Genomic DNA, 10,934 nt, shown 5'->3' with positions numbered 1-10,934 from the left:
ATTAGTCAAAAACTCCAGGAGTTTAGTTAGAAGGTTCTTAACTTTCGTTTATACAATCTTCATCGCGTGTATCCAAGGTATACCTTGTAGTAAACAACTTCTATCTACAAAAAAATATATATTGTGCTCTAACTTTTTACAGGATACTTCGAAGTGAGTTCTTGAAATAAGAGTACAAAGTTTCTTTAAATTGTTTTAAGGAATAAAATTTACATATGTATGTGTGTGTATGTATGTGTGTTATGTAGACACGCAGATACTCAGACACGTGTGCACACACAATGCAATCAATTTACGCTTCAGTTAAGTTTCATTTGCCATAGTTAGACTTATTCATTATACATCATAGAGAATGCAGACTAGAAGAAAAACAAAATTAACCAGAACTGCCAACTGAACGAACTCCCTACCCTCACACCCTGTTTGTCTGTTTTTCTCTATTTGCCCCCCTCCCTCCCCATCGTATCTTCATTTCTGTGTATATGCTGCTAATTGAAATTAATTAAGTGCGTATGCTTTTGATGAAAGTCATGGCTGATTGCTCCTAGAGCAAATTGTATAGAGGCATTCCACAAAAGAATTTGCACCCAAATTTCAGCCAATTGCACAAGAGGAAAACTGCTTAAGAGCAAATGTTTACGAGAACACAATTTCAACTTGAAGCACATCAAAAGAAAAGCAATGCAACTGAGAAAAATAATATGGAGAAAGTAAAACTGTAATAATTATTTATTAATTCAAACAGATCTAAGTGCTCTCCCATTGGAACTATGTAGGAGTAAAGCTAATTAATCAGTCAGACAGATACATAGACAGAAGAAGAAACTGTAACAAGTTGAGCAAACAATTCATTTGGCAAAGTTTTGTCCCCTAACTGGAAAGACTGTTTAAACTGTTTTCCGAACCCCAAATACACCTTGATGGACTTATTTATTTCGCCCGAATGACAACGACGTGACAATTTTGCACAAAAAACACAAAAATAAATTGATGAAGGCCAAGGCAAGCAATTATTATTAACTATGTTCGGGTCCTAGGAGGATTGAGCCGAGATCAAGTTGACATTGTGGGGATTGAAGTAAACTTTGTACGTGTTGGGCATAAATTTTTCAGCTCCAACACAAGATGCAACTAGTGGGCAAAGATTTAACACTAAATTACGGCAAAAAAGCGAAGAAGAAATTGCTTTAACGTTTGAATTGTTTTCGTTTGGCCTTTCTCACATTGTTCATACGCCAAGTGGTACGCTTAAAAGCGAACTAAAGCTGGGGCAAAATGGTGCAGCAAATGGAAAACGCTAAAAGCTAACCAGATTGCCTACGTAATTGCTTATAATGGTTCATTATTGTCTACTCCCACTCTAAAGAGAACCATTTAGAATGCGTTGCCTAGGTGAATTTCTCGTTGTTTTTAGGCACACACACACACACATCCATAAAGACAGACAAAAGGAGAGGGTAAAATGAACGAGTGAACGAGAGGATTAGGCCAAGCCAATAGCAGCTGCACTTTAAATGAAAATTCCTGGCGAAATATTCGCCAAAAGGCCAAAATATAAACGCCCATAACCCACATATACCGCCCACTTTGCAAAAATGAGAAAAGAATAAAATTTGAAATTTAAAAGACATTAAAGCAGGTTGAACTTTTAAGGCAGAGTCAGCGGCTGAGGCATAAAATATATATATATATATACATATATATTTGTATTTGCATAAATAATTCAGTCAGCATAACATGGAAAAAGGTAGAAAACAGGAAATGAAAGTCGAGTTAACAACATTACAGAACGACCGAATGGTTGGTCCAAAGGAACAAACCAAACGACCAACCTCTGCAGTTTCCTTCCTTTTTGCAGAAATAGCTGAGGTAGAAAATTATAGAAAAAGCAATGGCAGAACTGCAATGACATTTCCATCCTTCAGCTGAACTCTGACATACTTTCTGCTGATTAATCTTGTCTACCTGACTCTCTATATCGTATTTATGTATGTATATTTTCCTTTAATTACATTTTGGCCCAACTGTCAAAAATGCTTTGAAACTGTTGTTCTATTTTTATGAAATTTCCCTCTATTCCTGTCTCCTTCTGGTTCCTTGGACTCCATGGGTGCTTACACAATACATAAATTAAACGATATATCATGCTGACATCTTAAATATTGTTAAAAACTGTCACGTTTACCGTTTCTTCTTTTGCTTACTCGTTCAGTTGGTGGACGACGATGACGATGACGATGACGAGAGGAATAGGATGGAGGACAAGAAGGAATGAGAACGAGAGCATTGAGGACGTCTTCAGGCAGCAGCTTTTGTCTGCGGATTTTCAGTGACTGACAGTTAATGGACCATAAGAAATTCAATTAGAGACGTTATGCTTGTTCTTGTTGTTGTTGTTGTTGTTGTTGCTTTCCTTTTTGTGGCATTATTTTTATTAATGATACTTTACGGTTTTTGTGTGCATTACAAAGCCAAAAAAATATACGGGTATATCCCATATACATACACATAGAAAGCAGAAAGAGGCCAACTGTATGCGATTGTCTGGTTCTATATATATGTAAATGGGAGTTTAGTCTGCTGCCATGTGATGCCGAGAGAGAAATTAACAATGGCGCATTGTGAATAGGTAAAAATGAAATGAACGGCGCCAGAAGGTAGGCTATGGAAAATGCGGATGAATGACAAGGATTTGTATGGGATGAACGCGTATGTATGTGTGTGTGTGTGTGTGTGGACAGGTGTCTGCAGAAAGCTGATCTAGTTATAAACAATCGAGAACCATGAAGTTAAGAATTTAAATATGGCTTATTTCGACCGAAATTTTGTTGCGTAATAATTTTAAATAATGTTGTTCAATAAGTAGTAGTGTTAAAGTAGCTCAATTACTGATATATATCTAACTGATGTGCAATCATGGATGTTTATTTCCTAATTTTAGATACAACACGGTAGGTTGAAGCCTTCATTTATACATACAAACATATTGTTAAGTTAATTGGGTAACAGATATCAACGAATTAAAAATTATTTTTAATAGGAACAACAGCAAATGCGGACTCATTTTTAAGCATCGTAGGTGTATATTTGTAATATTTTTCTTTTCTCATTAGTTAAGGTACACATTAAACTACCAAGCATTGTTTATTTTTATATTGAAGTTGGAGACAGTAAAAGCTAAGGAGTGAATGAGATGGACGATTGTATTATTTTATTAACAATTTGTTATTACACAAGTGTTTCAATATTTAGTTCATTTGACGCGAAATTTAAATTAATTAATACTTAGTAAAGCCACTTAACAAAGCAGAAAACTTTATGCATTTTCCTATAATGTTTTCTTCTCTTTTTTGCCTTCTGTAAATAGTTCAATGTATACCAACACAAATGCAAAAGGAAAAAATTCAAAATAGTAAGTAAAGTAAGGTGTAAATTTTCAAATTGCAATTTTCGTCCTGTTCCAAGACCTTTTTAAAAAGATTTTTTTTGTAATCGATAGAGAAATTAAAGCACAAGTCGCTATCTATTCTAGTAGGATGTTAACGCGACTCTGAAGTCAGAAAAGGTCTGGCCAGACCCATTTGTGCAACGGAGGCTTAAACGTAAATTTTTAACATTTGAAAACAAGTTTACTTTGAAGTTGAAAAAATACAATTTTTTTTTATTTTTAACATGTTCAAATGATTGCCCGACTTCGCTCCAGAATCATAATTGTAAAATTATAAATGAAAGTTAATTAAGCAAGAAAATTGTTTTTTGTTTATTTTTCCAGAAACTGTGTGTCCTGATGGCATCCAACTATTTAATACCGATCCCAATTACCAAATTGGTATACAATTCAGTACTCGATCGGGGTTAAAATAGAATTTTGTTTAGACCATCTGTGATTTGGTTATCTGTAAAAATATTAAAATTATTGTTTAGTTAGTTATTGCTTAAGTCAACTAAAATTATGAATTTTACATCAATACTTTGATTGTTTTTCAGAAAAATGAATTATTCATAAACCCTCATTTCAATTTAATTATATAAATTCTTCTTTTAAGATACCCAATAATTATTTCACCTAAATTGCTTTAAAAACTTTTTAAGTTTTGCTTTAAAATTTTAGATTATGTAATTAGGATACCTTAAAACTCTTTTAAAGCATTTAAAAACCCTACTGTTTAAGAAAATTAGCAAAACTGCGGTATTCGGTAGTACAACAACTTTATAATGCTTGGCTTTTGCTATTAGTATTTAGAGCATCAAAATAAAGATAATATGATTCGTAAACTCACATATTGTTAGTAAACTTATCCATATTAAGCAGACTACCACAACTTGAAGTTTGACATCATTCCGGAATAGAAAATTAATATCCCTATTTGATCATTCCATTTTTGTATTTGTGAAATATTCTGAAAATTGTAATGAAATAATGAAAATTTGTGATAAAATAAATGTACAAATATTTACTTACTTCTAAGCTCTTATCCATTTGTAATCCTTTTTTCCTCTTCTTTTTATTCACGTGCTTACATGAATTCGTTTGACCGTGACCAATTGTACCACGGTGATCTGCATATTTAAAATTTATGTTGTTGTTTTTTAAATGTAATATTTTTGTGTGATAAATTGTATTAGTTAGTGCGCTTTAGAAAGGGGGCTTAGTACAATTATGATCCAAAAGTAGCTTCTTAGCAATCGCTAGAGTCTTGTTCTCATCAGGTAATTGTTCGATAATTGCAATGACTTCATCATATGAAGAAGGCAGAGTTCGAAGCAAATAAGATATTTGTTTTACTTCACTCATTTCTGTTCCTGTAGCAGACAATTCATCAATTAATTCATCAAATTCTTGAAAATGTTGTATTAGACTGTGTCCTTTTAATTTCAATGAATACAACTCTCTGAGGACAAATAGCGTTCCCGAATAGCCTTTTCTTTCATAAATTGCATCCAAATTTTTGAAAATCTCTTTTGCTGTTAATTCCGTAAGTCCATTGGTAGCACGGAAGAGACATGAGTCGCTCAGATTTTTAGTTATGAGGCTCTTTGCCAGCATTTCCTTGCTTTTCCATTTATCAGCAACTTCACCGGGCTTTTTATCGATCACTTCCAGCACATCGTTTTCATCTAACAAATCTCGAATTTTTAATTTCCATGTTAAATATTTTTTACCATCAAAAGGAGTAATATTTTTTTCACCCATTGCTTTTTTCTTAGTGTTGGTTGCAGAGGTAGAAGCTAAGTGTGAAAGTCAGAAACATTAAATTCAAACAGCAGCAATGCACAATTTATACCAAAAATATACCAGTAAGCAGTAACGCCAATACACAAATAATGTACAAGAGAATAAAATAAACAATTCCAAATATTTGCACGTTTTTAAATTTTTCTCTTTTTTTGAAGAAATCTGTCACCATGTGAAAAAGAGGAAACTTGTCACCATGTGCTAGAGGACAGTGTTGCCAGAAATTCAGAGTCACCATAACTAGATTTAATGAAAAAATAAGCTAGAATAAGCTAAATATTTAAAAAAAGCTTAAAAATAAGCTAACTAAAAAAATACTTGGTGTATAATATTTGATACAAATTTTGATTTTATTGATATATATCAAATTATATTAATGAAATTATGTAATCAATTTCATTATTTGATTCTTCATATTTGTCAGAGCTTTTAATTAAAGATAAGTACTTTACATGTACTTTATAATTAACACAACATTTGCCATGACGGCGTAATCTATATCTGTAAAATTAAAAAGAATATATTAAGTATACACTAAATAACCAATCATTTCAAAAACAAAGCTTATACATAAAATTGCGTTCAAACCTTTAACATTTAATTAATTTTGCAATTTACTTTTAACTATGTTAACTTGGCTAAATACGCGTTCAACAGCAGCATTCGACCAAGGAAGCGATAGAATGTGTATAGCAAATAATGCTAGCTGCCGAAAAGTGTTGTTTCCGCCAGCATCCTTAAAATTAAGAACCTCGGCCCAAAATACCAAATGTCACCAAGAAGTATTATTTTAGTTGGTTTTCCCCTTTTAAATGATCATAAAAATACTTTATAATGTTTAAAAAAAATCTTTATGGAGAAATTCTTTTAAAAATAAGCTTTTTGAAGTTTGAAATAAGCTGGATTTCAAGCTATAAGCATTTTAACCACTTCCCAAGCTATTTCATTTTAAAATAATCCAGATCTAGCTTAAAATAGGCCAAAATGGCAACACTGCTAGAGGTGCAGAAAATGTTATTGGCAAAACCGATATATCGATATATTTTGGTCTTCGATAATTCTCGCAACCATCACTTTCAATTGCGCGCAACTCTAGAAAAATAACAAGCATTGGATCGTAAGTCGAAAATCAAATTTGAATATATTATTATTCTTCATTGAGTTGGAATGTTATTTAGGGAGTACAAAGGAATCACTGCCTATGAATGCATTTGCCTTGCAGCGTGAGATTTACAATTTGGAGCAATGGAAACACATGTCATTCGCAGCAGGATTTAGAGGGATGCAAATGTTAAGAAGCAGAATAGAAGAATATTGTAGGGTTTCAGATATATTTTAACATATCACAAGAGTCTGCCTTGTCTTGAGTGCCCAGTACGACATTTGCGCATGTTTGCATAACTTCGGGTTTTCAGCCATCCCTGATGGAACTCACTCGATATCCGATATCTTTTATTATTTGTGTCATCCTAATGTCTTATAACTCCAATAACATTTTGACCCACCTATTCAAACTTTTAGAAAGCTTATACTTCAAACCCACACACACACCAGCAATAAGTCAAGTGATTAAGCATTACATAAAGATTTTAACTATCATCGCTTTCCCTTATTTTACTCAACGAAATTGTTAAAGTTTAACTTGATGGCATATTTAATTTTCGAGTTAAAAATCTAAGGCCAAAAGGAATTGCCTTGGCAACTTGCAATTGGCAAGCGACGCGACAAGAGCGTTTTAATTAAGCTAAGAAGCGATAAGCAAAATGGCAAACAAAAAAGCCAACCAAAAATTGGCTTTCTGTTTTTGTTTTGTCAGTGGTTCGTCCCTCTCTCTCTCTCACCCGCTTTCCATTTCATTTCTCTTAGTCGGTGTTTGGCGCTGTCTCTCTGTGTGTTTGCCTTTCTGATTGTGTAAGCTGGCGGTTTCCTTGGCCGCCTTCATTAGTGCGAGCCTGTAAAGTCAGCGACACCTTTTCTCATTTACATAAGCCCACAAACAACCCCCATCCCTCAACACACGCCCACATACGCGCACACACATACACACACACACACAAAGTGGTTCACACACGTTAATCAGTTGGTGCTATCGACTTGAATCTCTGCATTTGTCTTTGAGCTTTATGTGCCAGTCGTAAAGTTTCTAAGGGCAAAGAACTTTCCCCAATGAGACAGCAGAAAATATGGCCCCAAATTACATAATCAACCAGCATTACCCTCTCACTTCACCTCACCATCTCACCAACGTTTCGTTTTCCTTTTCTATACTTGGCTAAAGTATTTACGGCATTATTAACTGCTGCCCAACTGCAACTGACAAACTTGAAATGCTTGGCAAATAATATATATATATATATATGTATGTGTTTGTGTATATAATTTTATATATTTCAGTATATATGTAAGTGTATGTGTATAATCGAATACAAATCGATCAATCGTTGCCACTTTTCTGCTTTTCTGCTTTTCTACTCGCTTCGTTTTCATAGCTGCAAATTGGTTTTTCTCTCGATGCAATTGCAATACGATACAACAACAGCAACAGCAACAACACAACAAATCGACAGCAAACACAGGAGATGAAGATGGCGAAAAGAGAAGTAGAAAAGGACGACGACGGCGACGATGAGAAGAAAAACTCACCAAGCGACAATGCAATTTATAAACTGCTTCCTCTTCCTACTCTCTTCTGCTTCTGTTGCCGTTGCTGGCCCTCGAATGTATGCTATGATTTCTTCAACTCGAAAAGCAAACACTTTGCACTGCATTGGCATTTCAATTATGGCCCAAAATAAACTACTTAGCGGCAAGTAGCAAACACGAAACGACAACCAAAGATTGCGAGAGTGCGAAAAGGACAAGATGATGACTTGCAATTATTATTTAAGAATTTTCATCAATATTTATCAATTTATATGTAAGTATGTTTTAACTATGTGCGTGTGTATGTAGGTATTGGATCTGTTGTTGCTGCTCGGCTGCAGTTTTGTACATCTTCTTCTTTCTCTTTATTTGGCCGTTTTCCAATTGCACTCAACAAGCAATTTTCATTGTTCAGCCAACGTCGTTAGATTTGTGCAGTCAACTGTTAAGATTTCATATACTTCAATTAAACAAAACGATGATGATGATGATGACGATGATCGAACCATGACCAGAACTTGTTACTTCCCGCTCGATGGCTACAAAAAGAGAATAAGATGTTGCAGTTATTGTAACTGCATATATTGTTAGAAATGAAACTAATAAAAACGCTTGAAGCTGCAGCAAAATGCCATTAAAGTTTCGTTTTAAGTTCAAGGCGTGAGAATTGCAATTGCAAATAACAAAATAATTTCAAACGAAGAAACCTTCAACACAAAATATTTCTACTCAAAGCACTTTCAATTAGGTCACTTGGGTGGGCTCGAAAGTCATCAATTTTTAAAAATGATTTTTATAATGGTCATTTCATTCACTTCGAGTATCTGAGCATCCTGTTGACCTCCTTTCTATCCTTCTCCAAATTTAAATCAACCATATATTAAGTCGTTTTGTAACAAATGATGGCATTTGCATCCACCACAAAACTCAAAACTTTAATCAACAGTCGATGCAATGAGTTTGTATTGCAGAATCGTGGCCAAGAAAAGCTTGATTAAGAATGGTTAAGGTGAAAAAAATGTTTAAAATACAATTTAAACTTGAACTAATTGTGCTTTTGGCAGTTATAAAGAAAAAACATCATCCGTAAGTTAAGTTGAATTCCAAAATTACTTTTGAAAAGAACCTAAAAGAATCTAAAAGCAAAAACCTTTGCAAACAATGTACATATGTATGTTGGAAAAAAGGATGAGTTTTATAAGTAGGAAGGGAATGCTGACAATGATCTTAAAGCTAGTTGGTTTAAGATTTAAGATTTTCCCGTGTTATCTCAAATTGTCTTCAACCTGAGACCGTGCAGATTCTGAAGCATAAGGAAAAGAACTAAAAGAAGTCGCTTTAAAAGCAACCAACAATACTTATTTATGGTAAAGTACTTAAACTCTGACCTGAAATTTTTAAGAAATGCTTGAATAACCCTGAAGACTATTTTTATTTGAAATTAGAAATCAAAATAAAAGATCTTCCTTCAATGGACAATTTTTAGCCTATGTATACATATGTGTAATAATAAGTAGAAACAAATTATGGGCATTTTTTGTGAGGACTCGGGGCCTTTAATTTACCGAAATTTGTCTTCCGTGTTCGTGCTGTGTCAGGCCTTGAAAATTGGACCGTATCGAAGTTTTGTCCCAATTAAACCAAGACAATTCTCTCACAATAGTAAGAATTTAATGACTTTGATACATCCGTGATCAGACATTCATTTACACTAGGTAAAGGATGAGATTCGCATCATTAAAATAAACACAGTGTAACATTTTCTTAAGTGCATTAGCTAACAACTCCTCCATTTCTCTGCCTTTCTCTCTCTTCATCTTGTCTCTTCCCTCTCAGAGTTTTAGTTTCATTGCTAGCATTTTTCCACAATCAACAAAGATTCTCATCTAAAATTTACAAATGCTTTTCCCCTTCTCTGGCTTTGCTGAGCTATGCCCCAAATATGCAATACTCCTACTCCCTGCACGGGGAAATCCCCTTTCAACCACCGCCAAAGACTACTTCTAATTTCAACTTGGCAAATTTTGCGCAAAACTATTTTAATTTGCATACCGAAAGAGCCCTTTGTAAGTTACTTCGAACATAATTGATGTTTATTTGAACTAATTAAATTTTAAGTATGTAAATGTTGATATAATTAAGTCTCTCTCTATTCATCTCTGATTCTCCCACTCCGTCCCCTTTTGTTACTGTCTTCCCTGCTGAGGTAACTAACTAAAATGGTCAAAAAAGAACTAACAACTTGCTGACCACAAAATGCTCGTTCACAAATAGAAAAAAACTAAAAATTGTATTGCGAACTCGTTTATGAGAGTGTTATAAAACTTTTTGTAGGGCAAAAGGAGAAAAAATAAAAACAACTCAATGTTGCATTTTGGTAACAAAGTCTAATTGCACTTGACCCAGCTTAAACGAGTTTCATTTAAACTTAAATTTTCGCCTTTCTGTTGGAATTTTGCTTCATGAGGCCAACCATTTAAGCCAATTTAAAGCTAAGGCAGCCAAATGAATGTGGCTTTTATTGCAGGCAGTACGCACCTCTGTGCACTCTCTCCATCTCACTTACCTTTGGGCCAAAGTCAGACATTGTTCAACCAAAATGGAAACCAAACCAAGCCAGGAGAAGCAGCCACAAAAGCAAGAATCAATTGAAATCAGCATATGCCATGTTTTGTGGGGGGTCGGCTGAAGTTAGATGGGGGGACGAACAACAAAAATCATTGCAAATTGCAATTGCAATGCAACCTCAATACAGGCTTCTATTCTCTTGTCTCTCTCACTCTCACATCTCTCTCTCTCTCTTAGTCTATCTCTTGTGGTAATTTTTGCAATTACCAACAGTTCCCGGGTTGGTATTTCTGGTTTTAGAGATGGAGAAGTTGCAACCAAAAGTGCAACTGGCTTTGGGTCGAGCCTGTGCAGCCTTAATGCGTACTTTAATATTTCATTTTGTGACATCGGGTTGCAACTGCAATTGCAGACAAGATATGTCCACCGTCCGATCGTCACTAGCCCCTCAACACGGTTTCCCCCTTGTTTCCACAGATGCCACAGA

The 10,934-nt window shown here is 34.4% G+C and overlaps 1 long non-coding RNA gene across 1 annotated transcript; it reads right to left on the bottom strand.

Moving 5' to 3' along the window:
* Positions 1 to 3,633: 3,633 nt before the first annotated feature.
* Positions 3,634 to 5,455, bottom strand: LOC111518623. Its single transcript, XR_002724026.2, has 4 exons — positions 5,297 to 5,455; positions 4,463 to 5,229; positions 4,281 to 4,400; positions 3,634 to 3,896 (listed from the first exon to the last, which is right to left on the bottom strand). It is a non-coding gene; the product is annotated as an uncharacterized LOC111518623 (long non-coding RNA).
* Between the last annotated feature and the right edge of the window lie 5,479 nt (positions 5,456 to 10,934).

The sequence above is a fragment of the Drosophila willistoni genome (genome assembly GCF_018902025.1).
Source record: "Drosophila willistoni isolate 14030-0811.24 chromosome 2L unlocalized genomic scaffold, UCI_dwil_1.1 Seg168, whole genome shotgun sequence".
NCBI lineage: Eukaryota > Metazoa > Arthropoda > Insecta > Diptera > Drosophilidae > Drosophila > Drosophila willistoni.
The sequence above is the reverse complement of the archived record's forward strand: the minus strand, read 5'-3'. Positions and strand labels throughout refer to the sequence as shown.